Raw genomic sequence first — 24,401 nt, 5'->3', positions numbered from 1 at the left:
TCTGACTCACGGTAAACATAGTGTGCACAGAGCACAGAAATAGGAAAGTGTTTGTTTTAAAAGGCAGTGTGAAACTTCCTTCACTGAAATATGTCTCTGCTCTCTTTTGTAGGACAAGGACTTAAAGGACTGGGCATGCTCAAACGTTGCTGTTCCTCTTCCCAGTTCTTTATTGTTGGTCATGTCTCGTGGCCTCTCTCAGCTTATCCACTAACTCCTTTGAGCCATTCAGGAGGGCAGTTCCTGGTAGTTTTGGCTTTTCATGCTTTCAATGAATCTTTAAGGCTGAAGAATTGTAATTGACACTCCTCTGCATAATGCCCCTTGTTGACCTGTTGCAGTACTGTACTGTACGTGCACCTACTGCTGCCCGTGTTTTAACTGCTTGCTTTCTGGTTTGAAAGATGCAGTGGTTCCTTTCACTCCTGGATCAATATCCAAGAAGATAATTCATTAACCTGTAAGACGTTTACACCATGAACTATGTTTTTCTGACTTTACCGAAGTCGCTGGCATTTTTATTTTTTTTTAAGAAAAGCTACTATTCAGGGCACTTTAAGTCAGTGACATCCCAGATTTTTTTTTGCACGTCGTTTTTAACTAGAAATGGTTGGTTGGCATCCAGTGGAGTGTGTACCATTGTGCTATGGATTGCAGCATAAGTCATGTTCATGTTAATCTTGCTTATGCACTTGTTTGGGTGTCCTGTGCTGTACGTGCAGGTATTCTATACAGTGTAAGAGGCACATAGGAACCCAACGTAACTGAATTCATCTTTTTTCCACGTATTGACAAAATTTGTACCTTTTTCTCCCCACTTTTTCTAAAAGAGATCATTTAAAGTTTAACCATATTGGAGACATAGCACTCCCGAAGTTCATCCCGTGTAGTGGTGTTTCTATGAGCAGCGTGGCATCCCCAGCCTCTGTTCCCCTGAGGTGGAAGGGTAGGAAACCCGCAATGGCATGATGACCCCATGGCCAGTGCTGCTCTCTGGGGAAGGCAGCCCTATCTGGTGGCAAGCAAGAAACCAAAATATGATGTTAATAAACTCAGTCTACATCCTGCATACCAATGAAGTGCTTCAAATGAGGATTGATAGGTTTTACGTTTGAGTCTAATCACTGACATTCAGAATTCTTGCAGAGAGGAACACTGCATCTTTAAATGAGAAAGTTTGATTTTACTTTTGCTCCTACAGCATGTCAGCATCTCAAGTTCATTTCTTGCAACCTACACTATGGTGATTTGTAATCAAGCCTCCATGAGCTCGTGACATGAAGTACTGTTCTGTTGTCAAGTACTATCAAACTTTTCTGATAATGCTGAGTTAGGACAACCAAACAAAGCTAGCACTAAATAACGTTTAAAATTGTATATCTTTTAATGATCTTTTCAAGTATTTGTTACTGAAATTGTATAATGTGGAGTTTACTAGGTGTTATGTTCCAGTGCAGTGCCTCCTTTTCTTTCCCCACTGCTCTCTGTGGTGAGAAATTTGCCTTGTTTAAAATAATTACTGTGCCCTCGCATGACTGTTAAAGCTTTCTGTGCAAAGATGATTGTCTAAGTGCCACATGCCTATGATTGAGAAAAAAAAATAATCTATTGTTACCTCTGAGTTGTGTTCAACTGAAATGCTATTCAACAAATAACTTAGGAAAAATAGTTCTATTTTTAGCTTTTCATATCTCTGCTGTCTTTTTCTCATTTTATTTTGGCAGCAGTGAAGAATGGATTGTATAAAGACTGCTTGCTAATATTAACAAAATGCACTTGTAATTCCTGGAAATAAATTTAAATCTTATATCTTCACATTAACATTAAGAATTAGTTTTTGGTTTCCTCTTGGGTAATGTCTTTGAATGGAAATCAGGTTCAATTGCTACTGTAATATATAAGGATGCTGGCTGGTTAATAACTCCAGGCTTCCTCATACCATTTAGTCTGCTCTTCAGAGAAATTAGAAAGCCATTAACTTAGACTTCAGTAGATAAGGGTGCTTACAAGATTCCATTTCAAAATTTTCTTTTTCCTCTAGTTTAAGTGTTAGTCTGCCAAAACTAATTTTTAATCAACAGGAGTTCATCATTAAAGGGCATTTTCTATTAGGAAATTCCTGTGGTACATAAATCTCTGTTGCGGGGAACAAATTCGGAGCATTGTCAGGACGCTGCACAAGTGACCATTGGATCGTGGTGTGGAACCTATGCTAAAAACATTTCTATAGAAGAAATATGCACTTGACTGTTGATACTAGTGTAGAAATTTCTCTTGACCTTTCTACACATCTTTACCAAAATGCTTTTCTCACTCAGTTTTGAAAAGTTGAAATATTTCTAGATTCTCTGCTACTTGTATGATCATCATTACAACAGGAATCATTTTTGGCACGGTTGGAAAGATGACTGTTACTGAAATTAGTTTGTAACACCTCAGTTTTAATTTATTAAGGAAGAACTTTGGCAGCTTACTTCACCCTTCTCTTTCCCAATTCTTTTTTTTAATACTTTCTTTCATTTTGGATGTTTGGGGAGGTGTAGACTTACCCTTGTATCCCGTCTCTCCGAGTGAGAAGCCGAGGGTTTGCTTTACCTAATGTTTGGTGCTTTCGGGCTTTCTTACTTAGCTACTCTTGCTGAATCCCACTGGCATCCCTCAGGATCCGTAACCACATCCATCAGTCTTTTACCGAACTCAATAAACATTGGTGGGTTGAATTTGTTGATGTGTCACATGCCGAAGCATGATTTTATTTTTTTTTGTCAGATTCTGAAAATAGTTTAAAAGAAGGTGCCTCTAACAACACTGTGTTAGGTCAGTTATTTCATCATTTCACACTGGGGTTTTTTCTTTATGCAGTTTTTATATTTTAGAGCGGAGAACATCAACTTTTAATCCAAGTAGCATGCATATTTCATGGTAAAGATGCTTTGGGAGTAAGGAATGTAAACAGTTCACTGTCAAAAACATTCCAACCTTACAGCTGAAGAAAAATATGCAAACCCAAAATTCTCATGGATGCTTTGGCAAATAAGTGTCTGCCTCTGCTGTCCCGCCTGTTTCCAGCCTCTTCCTCACCCCTGTGACATGACACCAGAGCCTGGTTTGTGCCAGAGCTTGGGAGCAACACTGGTGACATAACTGGGCTGTGGCCAAACCCGAGGAGCTGAGCAGGGCTTTCCTTGTGGATGAGAGAAACTAAAACCTGTTGTTGCTGCCCACTGTAATATGCTACGATATATTTATACCATGTCAAAGTTGTTTGCTGAGCAACTGTACTATAGATTTAAACTTTATTAATATATATTTGCTTATGTTAGTGTAGTTTATATAGTCCTTGATTATTGATAAATTTATTGTGTTGTTACAGCACAGTGATATGGTATAAATATAGGTTTCTACATACACACCATATACTTATGAATTTGGTCCCTTGCATAGTACTTTTATATTTGTACAGCAATGTCTTCAAGCAATCCCAGATTTTAGGGGAAATATTTTTGTAAATGCAGTGGTTTAAATGAAAAAGTCCAAACAATCCTTTTACTAAGTTTTAAATACATTTGTGGTTCAAAATGGTTTAGTTAACAATTGAAATCAAGACACTAAATTAGCGAAAAGTGCACATTAGTAAAGTGAAGCTTACAGTGGTTTTTGTAGCGTGTGCTGTGATCAAACCAAGTGACACATTGGCGGAAATGTAAAAGTTGGACTACATATGTAAATCTAGAACAAACTTCTACAGGTTGCAGCTGGTTTACTTACTATTGTTGCCTTTTCTCGTGTTGTATCAGTGTAGAGCACTCTTAAAATACTCAAACTGCTTTGTCTTTGCTTTGTACTGTTGGTGCCTTCTTAGTCATGTACCCCACAAGTCCTGCATAGCTAATTTAGTTAATGGTAAGTTTAAAATAAAAAAGCAAAGGAAGATTTTATAAAAAAAAATAAATCATTTTCTGTATGTTCTTATTCATTGTAACAATTAAACATTTATATTGTGACAGATTTGTGATTTGGTTAATCTGTATAGATCAATTGTAAGTAGCAAAGGTTTATATTTCGTCTTATTCTTTTGATGTTGTAAACGTTTGTGATTTTCTTTTTTAAATCAGGTAACTTAATGTTCTGTTTTGTTTTTGGCATCTGAATCTTGTAAAAACAAATGCAAAGAAAATCATTAAATTGTGTCCCTGTATTACCAAACCAGCATAGTTCTGTGCATATATAGAATGACTGGGACTTTGCTTTGCCCCGAGCTGCTGGTCCAGAGGCTGGTGTGGATCATATTGGCTTATCCAAAACTGACCCTCCCTGCACAAGAAGCAGCCTGCAGTCAGTGTTTGTAAATACTCAAGAGTGTGTGTGTCTCACTGTAGAACTGTACCAGTTTGTAATTAAATTAGGGAAGCCATCCAAACAAACCACAGGTGAAGTTTCTTTATAGACAGGCAGAAATGTTTTATCTTTTGTGCAAGAAAGTTATGAAATCATCAGCATTTTGACTTGTTGAGCACAGTGATGCGAATTGATTCCAGTGTATCTGATGGTCACAGGCTTTTTTGACACTCTTTATATGGATATTACACTGTTCCCACGAAATCTCGAAAATTGCTACTTGCACAACCCTTAGAGACCATTTTTTCATCATTTCAGTACAAAAATGTTCTTCTCAGACCATAGGCTTAAAATGTGGGGTTTCTGGGAGAAGTGCAAGTAAGTTACATCACTGTCATAGGCTTTTAATTAATTTTTTTGAATTTTTTTTAGCCTAAAATCAGACTATGCCAAAGAACTGAACTCTTGAAAGATGTAGCTGGATAATGTCAGCTAGAAACATCTCTAATTAATATGAAAACACAGAAAATGTGACCTGAAACTAAAGAGAGCTTAGCTGTAACTGACAGCTCTGTAACAGCTCTGAGAATTGGCTTGTCAAAATGCATTTCTGCATCCCCTCTTTGGCTTTCACTGCAGCATACAGAATTTTTTCCCAAAATACTACAGAATTTGATTCTTGACATAGATGGGTTTATGTGTGTTCTTACTTTTTGTTGGCTGTGGCTGTTCCCCTGGCAGAACGTGTGTTCACCATAGCATGTTCTTCAAGGTACGGCTGCACTGCAGCTTGGCTCCGTGGAGGTTTTGACAGGATCCTGGCTGACTTCATGTTGTCGTGTTGTTTCAGTCAGGTTAGTTTGAAATACCACGCAGATTTTCTGTATTTCACCAGAACTGGAGGCCGATCCTCTCCATCTGTAAATCTTCAAGTGTAGTGGGCACTCTTGGACTGTTGGAGCCCAAGCTGGGTGTGTGGATTGGGCAGGGGCCGGTGGTTCCAGGGAGAGCCCCCATGTTCTGGAAGCTGAGCTGCCTGTGCTGGGACAGGCGGTGCACTCGAATACTCAGGAAGGCTGGCAAGGAGTACAAGCCCTACTTATTGGAAGAGATACTAGTGTAGGTCTGATGGCATCAAGCTTTGTAGAGCTCTGACCCAGGTATTTCTCTACAGACCAAAGATGCTTCTGTGTCATGCATGTCATCTTCAGTTATTCTTTCTACTAAACTGCACATATGTTACACTTGACAAGCTTAAAAAAAATTTTGAAGTGTGTAGAAGACCTTCAAACATCATTGCATCCAAGTGTGCCATGTCTGTTGATGGTTTTCTTGCTCTGATATGTCTTTTCACCACACGTGACTCTCCAGGCTTCAGAGGAGTTCTAGAGCCTCAGCTCCGGTTCCAAGGGCAGCTTTGGTGAGTCTGCAAACAGCCCCCTGGTGCTGTGCAAGGTGCCAGAGGTGCCGGTGTTCACATCCCCATCACAGCCCTGCTCACGGCTGTTCATGTGAGGACTGATCTTGGGAGTTATATGCGAGAATTGTTCTGTAACCCCTCTGTCTTTCCCCTTTATAAATTATACTGACAACTTTCCTTCAGGTGTTTTCCAGAACTCTGCCTGTTTTTTCAGTATATCTCACTACTGACAATTTACTTTTCTCTTTGCACTCGAACTCCGTCTGAACAAGTTCCAGTTGTTCCAAAAAGTCTTTCTTCTATAGGATTTGTGACCTTCCTGATGACAAACAACAGGTGATTGATCACGTTACTTAAACTCATGTAAATCCAGGGTAGAGGTAAGCAAAAAAGCTGGAAGGTCTCCTGAGACTCTTCCTGTGGAAGCACAGCATGTGATCTGGTAACTGTACGTGGATTTCTGGGAAGGCAATATGAAAATAGAGATAAGGATCAGGAAGGAACAATGCGTTTGGCTAACATGGGCCATGAAACCGAGTTCCATTGGGGTGGTTGTTGGGAACTTTTGCCTGAAGTCCAGCAGTCCCTGGTTCAAGCTTTTCTCTTTTTGACTAAATACTTGAATACCATGTGAATACTGAAAACTTCCTGCTACTTCCCCAGAGTTGCCCCTCATCTTCCTCTCAGCACACACACAGAGCCCATTTTTCCTGACGTTCCTCTTCTTTCCATCTAATTAATTAGTGTGGTAGAGAGATGTGTGATCCTTCTGGCTTTTCATTGTGCTTATGTTTGTGCATGAAGGCCGAAAAGAGGAGCCTTAAGGTATTCCATTCCTGATTTCCCTGAAAAGAGCAAGAAATACCTTAACAGGGTATATTGCAGCATTTTCTCATCAAAAAGACAGTGTTAAAAAACCTTTCGTTTATCTTCCCAGTCTGTGAGTTTGTGTGCACTGAGCTGCTGACTGAAATCCTGCTCCTCCCTTTCTCCTTCCCTTGCTGCTTGGACTGGGCTGACCTTTGATCTCGCTGAGTTCTCTTGCAGTGACACTGCTCTTCCTCAGGGGTTTACGCTTTCCGTGTTGGTACTTTTCTCCAGAGTCCCTTATCTGCTATGACTGATTCAATTACTTCACTCCTTTGTTCTTACTTTTCCTTACCTTGCACACTTGGAGATTCCTACGGTCTCACAGTTTGGCTTTTGCTTTTTAATTTTTTTCTGTAAAGCTGAGCTAAGGACACAGTTGTGCTTCACAGAGCTGAGCCTGGGTACAGGCAGCTGACCCCAGGGCCCTGGTTAAGCTGCTGGCTCTGGGTAGGAAGTGTGGATAGTGCAGAGCAGCTCCGGTGCCGGGTCGGTCCTGCGTGCCTGGGGTGGCACCAGAGTTGGCAGTGCAGAGATCTGTTATTCCACCTGCCGAGTTTAATGCTGACCTTAAACGCACAACCTAGAAATAAGAATGGAAAACTAGTCTTCTCTACCCACGATGTGTGTGTGCTTCAGCATGTCTGAAAATTCAGGATTTTTAGCAAAAAAATAATGAACCAAAAGCTGTAAGGGAATGCCAGGCAATTATTTTAAATTTGCTATTACTAAAAGACTTGAGATGCACCTTTTAGGGGGAGTTGTTTGTTTGTTTGTTTGTTTTTGTTGTTGTTTTTTTTTATAACATCCAAGACTAAATGGCTTGTTGAGAAGATGTTTTTCTGCCTTAAAACTACAAATGCCAAAATGCTGAATATTTTGAATTTTGGCTTGAGACTGAACTGAGGATATCACAAGAGAGCTGGAAGATTTTTTAGTCAAGCCTTTCTCCTAGGTCACCTTTAATTTCAATAGCTTGTACTTAAAGGGAAATTTTGACTAAAAAAACTTTTCTATGTTCCTGGAAGTTAAAAACTTACAGATATTCTAACTTGTAGTTGAGACATCATAGACTCAAGACCTTGTAATGTATTCTGTGTATTTGAAAAGCTTTTTGTTAGTTTTTGTACACGTGTACCTTTGCAGGCTTTCTGACTAGGTGTGCCACAGGTGTGGAGGGAACCCAAACTTGCAGGCCAGTTTGCACACTCAGAAGCACTTCAGTGGATGTTGTTGCTGTCACTAAAGCTCCGTGTTGATTCCGTGTTTGCTCTCATGCAGAGTAAGTGCAGCTCCAAACAAAAGTGGGGATTAAGAAAAAAAACCTGGTCATTTCTTATTCTGTTGTAGCTAAACTTAATTTATAAACTTGGTTTTGAGGGTGTGTTTAGTATTTTGGAAGAACTGTATTAAGCTGTTTTTACAGCTGATTTGTTGACATTTCTGTAAGTAAAATACGCTTGTTACAGCATGGCAAAGGTCTGCATAATTCATGTGTGCTCAACTTAATCACTGGTTTTCTTCTTGTGACAATAAATGGCATTGTACCAAAAGCAATATATCCTGTGTGTAGTTAGTAGTGGAAATAATTATTACTGTGCAGCTTGTATTCTCATTGTCTTTGCAGCCTCTAGCATGGATCATGTGTATTGACAGTAGCTCCAGGCTATTAAAGATGTCTGGGGGGAAAAACAGGTCCTGGATAACACTTATTTGCTTTCTGGAAGCTGCTGCTTTGAAGCAGAAAAGGGTCACACCTGATGCTGCTTTAAGCTTATTTTCTTGTGAGTCTTATCATCAGAATGCATCCAGGTCTAGAGTGTTTCTCCGGATTTGCTCCTCCACATTTTTCCTTTTGAGAAAGGCCCAGGCTCAACACCAGCATCACTAGAGCCAAGGATTTTAAGAGAGCGGAAGGGCTTTTTTCTCTGCTTGATTTTGGGATTCTGCTAAGCTGTGCCTTAGAGCACAGCACTGTAAAAAGACTTGTGGAATGCTGCAACTGGTTTTGCTCACCAACTACTTAATTCAAGACCAGATAAGACCTTGCAGGCAATTTGCAAAACTTGGGAACTCTCCAGTCCTGAGTTCTGTTCCCTCCTGCCCCCAGTAGCAATTCTGCACTACTTGCTCTGCAAGTAAATGAGCCCTTGATGACTCTTTTCAGAGGGAAGCTTTGGTTTTCTTTTCTTAGTGCTCAAAAGGACAAGATATTAAGGCAGTTCTCTCCCATCACTTGCATTTGACTGCTAGTGTGGTAGTCATCATACTGAATTGTCACTGTACTTGTGCTGTAGAAATAACAGGGCTGAAGAACTTGCTCTTCTCAATGTGTGTATTCCTCCTCGCTTTCAAAGTCTGTAGAAAAATACTTGCTTTAAGTTACAACTAAATAGCTTTCCTGCATTCTCTGTGCATATTTTTCTCTGCTGCCTCCTACTCTTCTTAAATGTGACTTATTTTACTGCTAGTGGTGTTAAAAATGTAGTACTGCAGGTGTCATGTGGTAACTTGTAAATAAAATTACTGTAAACACACGGTCAAGTTCTTTGTGGTGCTGCTCTGTACATGTGTGACCCCACCTCAGCTGTCAGCCCTCACTGTGCTTCCCTGGAGGACTTGTGCACGGCACTTGACTATAAAGCCCGTGCCTTTTAAAAGGAGCCTTTTGCTGACCAGCCTCCGCAGCAATCTGGCCCTACTAACAGGTTCCAGGCAACGCCAGCACTGACAGCATTCTAGGCAGGAACTTTACCATGTCATTTGCCAACTGACAGCAAAGTAGCCCTTCTGTCAGACTGTCAGTGGAGCAGTAATAGAGTTTTATGTAAATACCTCTAACCATTTGTATAGCGAGTACAGAACCCAAGATTACTTATGGTTGGAAGCTGGTGAGGAAGCTATTGTTGGGGTGGTGTTTTGTCCTTGGAGCCTGTTGGCACTAGCAAAGGACTGACTGTTTCCTATCTAAGTGAGAGGGTCGTGGAAAAGAGTGGAAGAGGTCTGACCTGTGCAGAGAACATCAAGTGCAGTGTTTTAGTTAAGAAAATAGACAGGCTGCTCTGCTGTGCTCTCTCTGGGGTTGTCAAAGTCAGCAGTGGCTGGCCTGGGGCAGAGGGATGGCAGGACTGCCGGGAGTGGGGGAGGACATGCTCAGGAGCTCCCTCCCTCTCCAAGAAATCAGTCCTGAGGAGATGCAAATGAGCAGTCAGGTGTGAAGCTCTTTAGTACAATTTGCTTTTGTGAATACATGTGTCCATGTGTAATGGAGAGCCTGTCACTGGGTGTGCAGCAGTAGATTTAAGGGGTTTCATGCCTTTTCTTTGGGGAGTGAATAGCCAGTCCTATGGAATACTTTAAGGAAATACTCAAATGGGAGAAGCAACTTGTCATTCCCAGCTGCCTGAGGCTCCAGTCAGCTTCTTGTGTATGCATGTAAAACCCACTTCCTACTCCACACCATGGCAGCAGGCTCTTTCTGAGAAGCTGCCTGAGCATGGGCGGGTGGGTCGGAGGAGCTGAGGGATCTGCTGTGGGAAACACAGGCCCTTAGCACTGTTCCTCCAGTCGGGGTGCCTCTTCCATGTGGAATCAGCCTCTTCCATGGCCCTCTGGCTTCATCCCCTTGTTTTTCCTGTTGGTGCAGACCAAATTATGATGCTTGTTGATGCCTTGCTGTGACTGATGAGATTTTTGTCCTTCTTCCACTCTTTAAGTTCATTTGGAAGCAGAGTTCACTGCAACTTTGTAATTCTTCACCTATTTCTTCCCTTTAAATCTCTTTCCCTGCAACTGTTACATACGGTTCCTAGGAGCCTGAGTCTTTCAAAGGTATTTAAGTGAATTAAAAGTCAAATAGCACATGGAAACATTTATCTGGAGACAGTTCCACTTGATATGGATCAAAGGGTTTCTCAAAGCACTTTGTGCTTTGAGGAGCTTGTGGCCTCTTACTGTACGGGGTAATAAAGTTCATTTATGGCAAGCATATTAAACTGAACATTTAGCTCAAAGAATAAATATACTCCAAACAAATACAACCCTTTCAGAATAAAATGTCATGTCCATGATAGCTTTTGAATTAAATCTGACAAAAAAAAGGAACTAGAAAACAGAAATGTCTCCAGATCAATGCACTCGAATGAATGAAATCCTTGCCTGCAACAGGGATTGTCTGAAGGTGTTGATTATAACCCAGGCAGGTTTGGTGGGTATTGAGGTGGGCAGCAACAATGAAGCCTGTGGCATTTCTTGTATGAACATTTCTGTCTGCAAATTGCCACACTCCTCCTCAAACAAAGATAGCAATTAATTGACCAGGAGAGTCCATTTCAGCTCTTAAGGTGCTCATTCAGGGTTCTCAAGAATTGTCTTGGCATTCACTTGTTCAGAGTGGATTCACAAAGACATTTTTATGTTAAATTACTGAAATTTTGCATGTGTATATTTTCATTTTACTTGAATGTATGAATCACTCAAACATCTAGTAGTTTTCACTGTGAAAAGAGGTGTGACTGCCTTTCAGTGATCCTGCCTTGCTAACTGTACTTGATTTTGGAGCAGAAGGAGTGAAGCCTTCCATGCCTGTGAATAAAATAATCTTCAGGTAAACTAGTAAAAATTACGCTCTTTGTATGGCCTGTTCAAGGATAATAAATACATCCATATACCTTTTGCACCTCCTTGGGCAGTGAAGAGCTAGCTAATATCTAAAAAGCTGGGGGGAAATAGATGGTGTAAACCCAGCTCATGCTCTCCTATGAGCACAATTCCTATACCCTGCTGCTGTACCCTGACTACACCACGGGCTGTCAGCTTCCAGGGCTTGGGAATTAGCAGATGTTACAACACTGCTCAGTGGGTTTTCCAATGCCATGGTGGTTTTCTTACAGCAGCCCAAGTCAGAGATTTAGACATGAAATTTATCCTTGGATCACTTTTGTTTTCATCAGATTTTTCAGCAACAGGGTGATATAATACTCCAGAAAGTAAAAAGAACAGAGATAAAATTGACCCTAGAAATGATGTAATGAAACCTTTCATTCAGCCTGCCACTAGAAACCTTGCCTCCGTGAAAATCCAAATAAAAGCTGTCGAAGGAGGTGGAAAAGCATTACCGTAGCTTAGACTCTGTGCTTCAAAGCTCTCCTGCCTGGCCCAGTAACTGCAGAGCTGTCGGGATGATCACGGGCTGTACTCATGCCATCTGCTGGGGGAAAGCTGCCATGAATAGCATTTATGCAAATAAAAACCTTGCTGATGACAGTCAAACATGCAAATTCATAATAATTCCTCTAGCGTTCTGAAAAATATAAGTCTTCCAGAATTATAGCTCCAGTGCTTGTCAAAGGCTAACCTAGCAACAGGTTAGACCATGAACGTACCTCTGAAACTGTAAGGGAATGATTTATATCTTTATGTGGTAGGTTTTGGGGTTCTTTTGTTTTGTGTTTGGTTATTTGTTGTGTTGGGTTTTTTTTAAGCAGTCTGATTCTCACAGTGGGTGTGCCCTATGACTGGTCAAGGCAGTATAAATAAGGATTAAAAGAAAATTTTGTTGCGTATGACTGATTTGATAATTCTTCCCTTTTTTCCCCAGTTTCTGGTGTGGGTCCAGGCAATTCCATCCACCTACAAATAAAGCACACCACCATGAAAGGAATGAAGCACAGCAGCATTGGGAACTTTCTTAATATGAATATTAATTATGATTATTATGCTAGTTAGGCTTGTCAAACTTTGTACAGTCTGTTCTTCACGTGTCCATACCCATCCACCCGCTTCACACATCCTGGCAGAAGTATCAAAAAAGCAATTCAAGATAAAAGACTAAGAGAACACCATTATAGCTCGTAACATGAAAAATTACCTTTACTAGACTGTTGCTGTGTTTTATGCCCCCTGCTTGGATGTGACACTTGTTTCGCTCTTGTAACAAATCCCAGGGATTGCAGAATCTTGTTTATAGCAGCAGTAAGTTTCTGGATACTGATGCTGGTTCCAACAACTTTACTGAAGGTTTCCATGCCCTGCTTCTCCCCCTTCTCAGACAGGTACACGGTCTGCTCTGCAATTCTTTGACCTCACAAAAGGACGAGTATCAGTTACGTTGCCTTGTGCTTGTGGGCTCCTGCCAGAGCAACTGGTTTGGTTGTGTCCTGTGGCCCCTTGAGCTTTGCAGAGGCCTCAGGTGACTTTTTTTTAGAACTTAAATGTTTGAGATACCCCAGAAATGAGGCACTGGAATGTAGATATTTCTAGCTGAACAGGGTCTTGACAAGGATCCCAGGGAGTACAAAACAAAAACCCAGGAAACAAAATGGGTTTCAGAAAAGCAAAGGACAAGAGCATCTGTGACAGTTGCTTTGCATGGCATGCCAGCATTAGCAGAACTTTTTTGCACTATACTGATGCAGAAAAGGACTCCGAAGACTGTGACCCCCAGCTAGTGTGGATATGATCCACCTGAGTGCCAGCCTCTCCAGAACTCAGATACTGGTTGAGATGGCATTGCAATATTTGCATTTCACCCCTCTGTTACCTTCTATCCTGTGCACTGCTGAAGTATTGCATTACCTGCACTGGGAAGCAGCAGCATTACCTCTGTCTTTATTTTAAGTAATTGTTATTACACTCTGTGGCACATGCCTGGGAACTTTTGTGCACAGTTGGATGCTGCTGTCTTGAGCAGATGTAAGAGGGTCTTTTATAGCTTCCTCCCACCCTTGTGCCAGGCATTTAAAACACTAACCATGCTGTGGCTGCAACAGCCCAGCCACTCCATTCCTCTTCTGTGCTCTTCCCTGTGCTGCCTTCCTGGGCTACAAAAACTGCCCAGGCTCAGAAAACATTGTGACAGACACATGAGTACCAGAGCAGAGCAGAGTGAGCCTTCAGCAGCTGTGTGGCACAGCACAGAGCCCACTGGGTCTGCACTGTGTGCATGGTGCCTTCTGACCAAGTGGCACACTTAATGCACATATTTTTTCTTGGTACAAAATGTAGCAAAGAGTTCTTCACAGCTCTGAGCAAATTTGCTTTATGAAATGCATATGATGTACAGTAGAAGACTGAGACTGACACTATTAACTCCTTCTGTGCCCATCTTGCAAACCTGCACTTTTTTTCCGATTTCTGAGCACATCTGCAGGGGATGTAAAATGTCATTCTAGATATGGAATGTGCTTCAGCTTGGCACTGACATTACAGAGTGAAGATGCTTTGTCGCTCACCCTTGGATATCATGGATGCTGTGTATGACATAGCAAGAGAGGCTGTTCTTACCAGGCATATTTTTTTTTTTGCTGGGGCCTGTGACTCCTTGGAAACAGGCACTTTCTTTGCTTCCACATCATAGGGATCATGGGATATGTCTTTTATATTAAGACTTCCAAAATACATGTGCAGCTAGCCTTATCCTGCCTCATAACCAGTAACCAACCCTGTACCAGTTTCTGGAAATATAATTTGTATTCTCTTATCTCTGCAATCTTGCATCTCTGGAATATTTTTAGAGAGATGAATGCGGTTTCTACTGTGCCTGTTAGAAGCTCTATCCAGCAACACACAAGCTGATACCCAACAGAACAGAATATCCAGCATGCCCTGGTAGCTCACTGCCTTCCTGCTGCCAGCACTGAAGGTGCTAAAAGTGAACTATTTACCTTTACTGCAGCTGGAAGAAAATATATAGTTGTGCTATACACCAAAATGTGAACTTACATGACTGGGCTATGAACCAGGGACTAGCTGAGCTGTGTGATCAGTGAGCCCGGGTGCTGGCAGCCCTCTGTGTGGGCTGTGTGGTTTGCCCTTTGCTGTGCTGAGTTCATGGTTTGGGTGCTCGAGCAGCCAAATCAGGGCACTTACTGGATACACTGCTTATAGTTCAGGGATGGCAGGAAGAGGTTAATTGAAAAGTATCTGGTTTTGTTGGAGTCAAAAAGTGCTGGTGGATGCTTGTTCTCCCTCTCCCTGGCTGAGGCTCCTCTAAAGGTAAGGGGGAGGATGTGACCAAATGCTATGATTGATAGTGCTGCACAGGGAAACGAGCAGTGCTTGCCTGAGCTGATCTTGTCCTTAACCTGTCTCCCCATTTCTCTGTTATCAGAAACACTTGGCCCGTTTGTTCTAAAAGTTATAAAGGAAGTTCACACACAGTTATTTATCAATATTTATATAAGGCTGATGATGAGAAGAGTCAACCTGTTACAAAAGAATCCGTACAGTTTCGGCCACAAGATGGAGCCAGTACAGTTCCAGGCACACCTTCCCAGTTACAGAAAATGTTTCAGGCTGTATTGTCTCCAAATCCTTCAGCAGCTTTAAGAGGATTGTTCACTTCTGAGTTACTGAGATAGACTTGGAGAAAATAAAAATCCACTGGAGAAACAAAAATCAGAAATATCTAGTATTTAAGGTATAGAATTGATATCTAACTCATTCCAATCCACAAATGAAACGTACAGGTAATCTGATCAAGAAAAATAAAAATCACTAATGCTTCTTTCTTGACTCTAAGTAAAACTAGTCTTTAGACCTAGTTGCATTCTCCAGGGGTTTATGGAATTAACTGACTGTCCTAGTTACAGGGGCCAAGACCAGTTTATTACTACGTGGGTATAACCAGGACTGTGGATTCTACACCCTCTGTCATTTCTGATGGACTGTTAATAATGGATCATTTGCAGCAGCTGCCCAGAGCACACCTAATGACTCAGCTGTGATAACTCCCCTCCGGGGAGGAATTAGCACCTTCACACCCAGCCTGAGGGGCCGTCTCTGCTAATGGGCCATTACCGGACTGGCAGAACAGGCAGCTGCAACACCCAGACCATCAAAGACTCCAAAAATATCCCAAACTCACAGAGTTAAATCGCCCATTGGGAAACTCCCTGCCCTGAGGGAGGTGCTGGACATTCCCACCTGAACCTGAGCACATATACTCTTGGGGGTTTGGGACTTCTGGTACCACTCCTGGATCGAGAGGAGGACCAGAACTCCAACACGACTGCCACTCTCGACAGGATCATTATCTCAACAGAACTGCCACCATCATCTGGACCAACAGGTTTCCCTTTCTTTTTACTTTGCACCCAGGGGAGCCACGTGGTGCTCAGCACAGGGGCTAATGAACACTGTTCTGTTCTTGTCCTAGAGAGCTGGGTTATACATCTGTTTTTGTGGGTTAAAACCAGTTTTTCTCTGTATCATTTCATCTATTGTAATTTATTTTTTTAGTAAATTGTGACTCTGACTTATAGTCTCTCTAGAGTTGGGTTCATTTCTCCCACCGGTTTACTTTTAAGCCAGCACACTGACTTTAGAAAAAGAAAGTAGGAAAGACTAAGGCGAGGGAAAAATTAAAGGGTGGCAATTAAGGCCTTTGAGTTAATTAATCTTAGAGAATCAAATGTGTCAATACAAGCAGTAAATCAGCAGAGGCAGCTCTAGCAGCTACCACAGTGAATTTATAAGAGTGAAAATCCCAGTGAGCAGGACAGGAAGACAGGAACGCTCTGTACATTCTCCTTTCAGCAATCTTTTTAGACACTTTTTAGATAAGTTATTAAAAAGAAATTCAGCAGTTAGGCCTGCCTGCTGTGTCAAGTTACAGTGTACAACCCTGTGCTCTGATAGCCACAGAGCATCTATGTTTTGTTCCCGTTATTACTGTTCTTCTCTTCAGTCTCCTCACTTAGCTTCAAAGTTGCACTAGACTCATACCAATAAAAGCTTTTATTTTTGTCCTTCTCAGAAAATTTCCATGGCCAACATTACTTTTTACTTCGTGTATTCATCTCAACGTTGCAAAAAGAATCAGCCCTTTAAATCTGTCTTCACATAATTCCAGAGAATAGTGTGATGCCCTGTAAACAATAGCCTGACTCCCACAGGAAGTCAATCCTCCTAATCAAAATGTGTTTTTTCCTGGAGTATTGCTTTACTAAGGAAACCTCTGAAAATGAAATGAAATTTGTCTTCTGTGAAAAACTCCAGGGGAACTGCTAGTCGTTCTTGAAAAGAGATGCGTCCTGAGTGTGGCCAAGGTTTTAATTTGTATAGTATGTCTGGCCTGATTCAGGAGAAAACACTAACAAGCCGAAAATGTTTTTACCATCAGTTAGCTAACTTTGGGTTTGCTTTCCCCTCTCAATAAGATCCTCAGTAGAACTCTTCATTAAAGTGAACAGGAGGTCACATTCCCACTCCTTTTGACTTAAAAATGGATATGTTTGTACAGCTTATGATCTGCACAATGGTACTGCTTGTAGAAAAGACCAAAGTTAAACATCTGTAGCACCCATTTTATCTTTCCTATATTGTTTATTCAAACAGCTAACTATATTAGAATAGTTGCTGTGAGGCTGATGGATTAATAACAGATTAATGTTAACAGATGTATTTTCTTAGCATTATGTAAGCTATCATTGTCTAAAAACATCTCTAAGACGGGATGTTTAGGGTGAGCTAACATTTTTATTAGACCAATTACCATGTAGTCTCTTCCCAAAAGTCCATTTTGCTTATATTCTCTTATACATCAGTGATTTTCAAATCTAATTTCATTTAAGCAATTTGCTTAACTTTCATTTAAGCAATGAGAGAAGGGTTACTATGTGCTCCTAATAAGTTATTGAAAGTGGTGTTAGAACTTAAGGAAAAAACAAGTCAGTGTCACTGATGTATCTGGAATGCTATTGGTAATCCAGGGAAGGTAATATACTCAGCGAGATTTTGTTTCATTCTCTATAAGGCTTCTCTGGGCTTTAAACTTTTCAAAAATCTCCTTGCTTAGAAAGAAAGGTGGGAATAGGCAGGTATTCCTGTTTTTGAAGTGGGAACAGCAATTCTGAAACACCTTTGGGGATCCCAATGAAAAATCAGTTGAACTTCTGGCAACGAAGTGAACAAATAGATATGATAATGTGACTGTCTAAATAGGAAAAGGACAGTCCATGCTTGATAGGGACAAAAATGGCTGCTGGAATCCACAGCTCAAGAAACTATTTGATAACTTGGAGAAGGTTCTGAGAAGAGATACAGAAACAACTTAGAAAATGAAAAATGTGCTTTATAAAATGCTATTACTCAAAAGGATGACTTGCTCTTATGTCTACAGTGAGTCCTATTGTCTCCTCTGTCTTACAGAGATGAAGGAAAAAACAGCTGAAAGATAAAACTAAATACATTCAAGGGAGAAATATGTATATATTTGTCAATGAGAGTAATTAAGGATTGGAACTAGGAATTACCAATTTGTAGAGACAGGATATTCTAGGATGTTTCCCTAGGGGATGTTGTGGTTTAAATGACCAGTAGTATCACTAGTCACACGGCTTCTGTCTCGCAGTGAGTTGTACCCCGTGATTACAGTAATCCCCTGGCTCTATTTATCTGTGAAACGACAGAATATGCTTGTGCTGGATGCCCTAATCTGGACAGGATAGAAAATGAAGATGGAAGTATGTCTAGGTTTTAAGATGAGAAACACATCTCAGAGAGGAAAGAAAAAAAAAGGAAACTGAACAATCCTAAAACAGAAAAAGCTTGAATCCCTGCCTCTAGCCAACTGTTTTGCATATATAGGCAAGCATATGCAGAATGTGATTTTGCAAAACATGTATCAACAGAAAATTAATCTCTACTTTTCTACAGCTCACAAAGCACAGGTTTAACTTCTCAGATAAGCAACAGCTGGCCAACAATCAGCCAAGAAGATGGTAGCTGCATGAAATAGATGACAGTTCTGCATAAAGGTGGATTTTTTAATATGTGTATGTACATTGAAAAGCTTATGTAGTTCTCTTTAATCTACTACATTTTCCTTTTGCCTCAGAGAAACATGTCTTCTGCCTTCTTTACTGCTAAATGCAGACAATCCCTGCCAGCATCAGCTTTTGTGCTTTAAATGCTAGAGTCCTCATCAAGTGCAATTAGTTTGTACGTGTTTGTTGTGCTGGTTTATTGTGTCGCCACTCTTGTTTGCATACTAAATATTCCACTGCACTGTGCAATTTACTTACCCGGAGTGAAGAGCTGGAAAACTGATGATGCCATTTCCAGTCGCCTGGTAAGTGCAGTGTGATTCTTGCGTACAGCCTCGAGGAAGGCACAGCCCCCAGCCCTCTGCATTCAGAATCCCCCAGCCACCATCAGGGGTTCAGAATACTTCTGTCTTTTCAGTCTCTGGATATGATCTAGACATTACCCTTTGCAAAGCAGCTCGGGACATCTTAAAATAACTACTGCTTCCTTTTCAGAGGTGAGGGGGAGGTTACAGAACTACTGTAACAGATAGTAGGTAGGGCTCTTGTTCACTGACAGATTGTGTCCAGTTCAGTCACTTACACCAGTGCATTTTCATCATCAGAAATTAGGTCCAAATAGTGACTTCTGAAACAGGTCGCAGACAAATGTAAAGACTGCCTACTGTTTCATCCTGTTTTCCATCTCTGTTATGCTTTCACGATGTTAACTATTAGAACAAGTCCGTATTTGATACATAAAATGCTTATGCTTATTTCCCATACACAGATATTTGAGGTAGATTGCACACAGACAGTAAGATTTGCAATTCTAGAGTTAGGACTGAGAGATATAATGTGCACCTTAAACCACTGCCTAGATCTACAGTTTTAATTAAAATAGAGAGACCTTTTAATGTATATTTTTGGTACTGCTTTTTGGTCCTGAATCTTTTTTTGTAACAGTCTAAAGCATATTAGAATGAGTCAAAACACTCGTGTTTGGACTTCACCCACTTTTAGGACTTTGCTTTACTTTATCTCACCTTTTGGTCCTGACCTGTGAATCCTCCAGTTCCAGAAGTTGTAATTGATTGACGGTGCCAGATACAAACACAAATGGAACCTTTATAAATTCTCCCATTAGAAAAACATGTAAGTTTGAGAGAAAGAGGGATACACACATGTATCTACAATTGTCTGTTCTGCTCTTGAGACTTTCAGCAAAGCCAGCAACAGCCAGCAGGAAAAGCAGAAACAAACAGTTGCAGGGCTTCCCCACTTACCCAGTCTGGTGAGTAGCTCACAGTTCCTGCAGTTGCCTCTGCTTTTGAGGACAGACACAACTTCACCTCTCCACAGCTTGGTTAGTACAAAAACCAATTTTCAACAATAAAAATGGCTGTCACTTGTTCTTATGATCACCATTTTCATTACTGTGCTTATATCAAGATGACTCTTTTTGTTGGCCTTATATTTTTGTTTAAAAACCAAAAGAAATATATAACAAAACTCAACTCTTACTGTTAGCCTGAAGAGAAAGGTCTAGATTTTCTAGTGAAAGTTGATATTTAAGTATTAAAAAACAAATTCAGGGGGGAAAAATAAATAGAATTTAACCTAGCTACTAAGGCATGCTGAAGCTTGAAGGGTTTGTATGCTGGCTAATTCCCTGGTGAGCTTCTCTGCCTTAGGCAGGACACTTGTACATCTGTCAGTCTGAACATTAGAAAAGTTTAATTAACATCTGGTTTTGCTATTTCAAAAGCCACACAATAGATAAAGTAGATCTTCTACAGTGATGGTGGGGATGAACAGAGCAATGCAGATTTTGCAGATGACAAATTGCCCTCTGGTGGGGTGTATTTCAACCATCTGATTAGAGAGAATATATATTCTTCTGAATTAGGTATCTAGAACTGGCTGATACTTTTTTCCACATCACACCCATTTATATGTATATGAGCAGATGTCTACATCATATAAAAAGCATGATACAGATTTGTTTGATTCATAGCCCCTGAATAAATTCTTCTGCCTATTCTCCACTTGAGGATAGCTTGAGACATCAAAGTATTTCAGGACAGCTGATCATATTGCTTGATATTCCCTGATACACTGAAGATGCAGTTCCACTGCATCTTTTCTGGGTTTGCAGGTTTTACATTGGCACTTCTACTGATTTCAAAAAACATCCCAAATGAAAAGATACTAAATTATTTGCTCACCTGAAATACCTCCCTATACATGCAGTTCCAGACATGTAAGTAAAATACACTGTGACAAATACCAGTATAATTTATGACCTAAAAAAAAGCTGGCTTACAATTAATGCATAATGTAATATCTTTGTATTATATAATCAGAAGTTTGATATTAATTTTGTCAGTTATTTCTACATTATACTCTAGGCCAGCTGCGGCCACATCCAGAGAAATAAATGCGTATTTCTTTTCCTTGGAGAACTTTGGAGAACACAATGTTACAAACCTAAGTAACTCTGAAAAGAAGATCAGACTTTTTGTTTTTCATTGCTAAGCTCACATGCATGGCAAGCATGTAGGAAAGAAGTTAAATCAGTGTAAAAAAAAAAAAAAAGATTTTTTTTTTCTTTCAGTGGTCTTCTTTCAGCTAAAACAAGAGAAACCAGAATTTGACATTCTAAGACCAAGCAATTTTAAAAAAATTTGGTTAAAGTCTCCAAGCTTTTGAGACTTAACATATTCTGAAGGAGCAAAGGAAGGAATGATCCAGACATTGCTTCTCAGTTTAGATGCCTCTAATGGTCTTTCCTGCCTCTACCTGTCATGTTTTCAGTTTGTCTTGTTTTCAGAATGGCTTTTTATGGTTTTGGATAGATTCACTGCTGATTCTATTTCTATTGTGCTAAACCACACAGACAATGACTGCATTCCATCTCTCCAATTCTCATAACCCAGTGAATTCCACAACTACAGACCATTACCATAACCTCAACTAGAATCCTAACAGGAAACAGCAGCACTACTCCCTCCCATTAGAGAATTATATTTAAAGAGATGTTTCACAATCCAGAACTCACAACAAAAACATAGGTGAGAGTTGTCCCTGTCAAAATCAGTCACATTCAAATGGTGTGCATTATGTTACTGATGATAATAGGAATGGGATACAATTAGGACACTACATGTGATTTAATAGTAGTACTGTGCCATTTGCTTTGCTAAGCAAATCAGAGCTCTGCTGTGAAAGGCAGATTTCACCCTAAGAGTTTATAACCTAAACAGTATAGAAATTGAGATGCAAGCATTTTTCTTCCATGCTTTTTAAGTTATTTCACTGTCTCAGCCACTGACTACGTGCAGTACTTTCAAGTACCTCATGCTGTATCAGAGGTTCATTCGTACCAGCAACCTTAACCTGCTACTGAACGCACTGAATAGATCCTCGACATGTCTTGATCTTCAAAAAAAAAATAAAAAAAAAGAAAAGGATGGTATTCTAACAGTGCAGCTTGTGTATTTGTTACTAGGGAAACAAACAGCAAAGAGAAAGAAACCCTCAGTGTCCTTGTCATTTGGATCTTCCAGTGGAGAAGCGGAGCTTGTGTTAAAACAATGGAAACACTGTTCAGCTTTCAGGATCCTTTGCTGTCCTTGCTGAATGACAGGCACTTCTTTCTCCTCCTTGTCCATCTTGTCATCTCTGAAAAAGAGAGTCACTTCTACATTCCACATTGGACTGCTGGTTATTTTTTTACTCCTCATGTAGACTTTAATTCCTGATTCTGTGTAACCTGGTCAGATCCTAACACCTAAACCATGTCTCTTGAGGTAAACAGAAGAGAGAAACTTGATATTGCGTTCATATCTGTAGAAAAGCACATACAGCAGCACAAGTAATTCCAAGTTTGTGCTTCTTTGAGTCCTTACTGAATGAGAGCACCATCAGGACTCTAGAGAGTGTGAGAGGTACGGCAGCATTCACTGCAGTCCAGCATCAGGCCCCTGTGCAGCTGTGATCCATGGAGAGGCCGTGCACGTGTAACATCACTGGCTTTGAGGGTCAGGGCTGTGGATCGTGGTGGGAGCTTTGCCACCAGCTTCAGTGAACCAGTGAGATGTCAGGCCATGTAAGCCACGACTGACACCTCCCTGGTTTCAGCCAGTTGTGAGGTGTCAGTCATGACAGGTGCACTGACACCTCACTAGTGGGCTGGGAGGACAACATAGAGATCAGTGTTGTCTTTATCGTGACTTTCTGCTCATTGCTCAATATTCCTAGTTCCTAATTCTCAAAAAGATGATAAAGGTAGGAACTGTTGCAAATATACCGTGGAATGATACTTAGAACCGGTCAAGTACAATATAAGTATTAACTGTTACGAAAAGGTCAAAGCAATTAATCCTAATGCAACACAGAGGAGAGTTTCTATAGGCAATTGCATAAATGGGGTAAAGGATCCGCTGTGCCAGATGACAACAGCCATCCATCTAGTCAGGTATCTTCTGACTAGGTAAAGAAGAATGGACTAAAAGGTCCATCTTGTAAGTCCATTTTGTAACAGGCCCCTCAAAATGAAGTAAAAGAAACAGCTTGTTAAAAATTTGTAAAACTCTTAATTGGATATTTATAACTTTGAACTGGCTGGAGCCATTTTTTAGGAAGCACCTCAAGATTTATCTACTCTTTGCACTGTCTCAGATTTAATGGAACTTCTCTACTAAACCATGCTACATCCCTGCGTTTTTCTCTGTTACAGTTATTATCTTGTTGTATGTCTTTACCATATACCTCATCTAACTCATCTGTGGGAACTGGATTAGGAAGGTGGATTTGGTGCACTCTGAGGTGAAGCTAAGTAAGTCAAAAGGATTATCACCTTTCCCCTTTTTTTACAAAACTACAGCACTAGAGCTGGAGAAATTATGGGAAAATTGCAATAAGAGCCCTACTGGAAATACTCTCACAGATGTTTGTTTCCTGATGTTTTGCCAAAACATATTTCTTTTTTATTGTGCAAGTGTGATTTTTTTGTGTTGTTCTTCATGACTGGCCATTAATTTGCCATTAAGAAGGAAGAAGCATATGACAGAAAATATATAAGCATGTGAATTACGTTAAAAAATGGATAGGCAGCATAAAATCAACTAGCACAAGGTTTATTGATTATAGCCACTATCTGAATTGTAATGGATTCTATCTCTCTAATATTTTGCCAAGTACCAAAACCCTGTAAGTAAAAAAAAAAAAACCCACTTGATAAAGATTTAAAAAAAAGAAAAAGATGTCAGGATTGACTAGAAAAGGAAGCAGAGCTCTGCCCGGGGCTACAGGGTAAATGACAGTTTTCATCACAGGCTCTGGCAGTTTGTGTCCCTGCACTCTGTCCATGGAAATAGAAGGGTACAGCCAAAATAAACCAGGGGCTGGCTTTTATTGACTTTTTTAAGGAAAACTCGATCATTACCAACAGACTTGATATGCTTTGGAAACCAGTTGCGTGTGAGTTGTGTTTTGGTCCCCTTAATATTCAAAATTGTTACAAGCAACGAGCTCTTCCCAAACTGGAATCAAGCGCTATGACCAATCCTAATCTTTCAGCCTCCAACTGTGCTTTTTTTCTTAATGTTTTTCCTAGAACACTCAGGTTTAACCAGACCAGTGTCACCTCTCAGGGTTTTACCTACTTCGAGCAGAAATGCGGAGGGGAAATACTTTCTGATGTCCATCATGACTGGACTGACACCTCACTACGTGTGTTGGGACGACAAACAAACTGAGCAATCCGACACTGCCGACTTACAGCGATGAAACCCTGGCTTCGGCGGGGGAGGGTGGGTTTACTTCGTTCTATTCCCTGATTCCGCGGGTCCCGCCCCGGCTCTCCCCTGAGGGGCCGGTCCCGCCTCAGCCCTCAGGGAGCGCGCGACGCGCCTTTCCCGCTTCGCCCCGGGCGTGAGGGGGCTCGGGGGGGGGGGGGGGGGGGGGGGGGCGCTCGCGGCACGCGCCCAGCGGCACGCGCCGCCCCGCCGCGCGCGCAACGGCCG

General features: G+C 40.9%; 1 protein-coding gene and 1 long non-coding RNA gene across 5 annotated transcripts in view; one reads left to right on the top strand and one right to left on the bottom strand.

The window, feature by feature from the left end:
* MAPK1 (mitogen-activated protein kinase 1) overlaps window positions 1-15,022 on the top strand; it is a 46,657-nt gene extending 31,635 nt beyond the window's left edge. For 2 of the 3 annotated variants that reach the window (XM_027733189.2, XM_027733190.2), the window contains exon 9: window positions 113-9,162. The gene's annotated coding sequence lies outside the window, so the exon portion shown is untranslated. Of the gene's footprint in view, window positions 1-112; window positions 9,163-12,224 lie in introns of those variants that run through there. The other variant, XM_039385070.1, reaches the window with a different exon arrangement.
* Window positions 15,023-21,845: 6,823 nt separating this feature from the next.
* Window positions 21,846-24,295, bottom strand: LOC113994285. 2 transcript variants are annotated; one of them, XR_003542999.2, is made up of 2 exons: window positions 24,042-24,295; window positions 21,846-22,056 (listed from the first exon to the last, which is right to left on the bottom strand). It is a non-coding gene; the product is annotated as an uncharacterized LOC113994285 (long non-coding RNA). The 2 variants fall into 2 exon arrangements; XR_003543000.2 differs by having other exon boundaries at window positions 24,158-24,295.
* Between the last annotated feature and the right edge of the window lie 106 nt (window positions 24,296-24,401).

Source organism: Pipra filicauda, unplaced genomic scaffold (assembly GCF_003945595.2).
Source record: "Pipra filicauda isolate LSUMZ 115617 unplaced genomic scaffold, ASM394559v2 scaffold391_size691406_pilon, whole genome shotgun sequence".
NCBI classification, from domain to species: Eukaryota; Metazoa; Chordata; class Aves; order Passeriformes; family Pipridae; genus Pipra; species Pipra filicauda.
The sequence above is the reverse complement of the archived record's forward strand: the minus strand, read 5'-3'. Positions and strand labels throughout refer to the sequence as shown.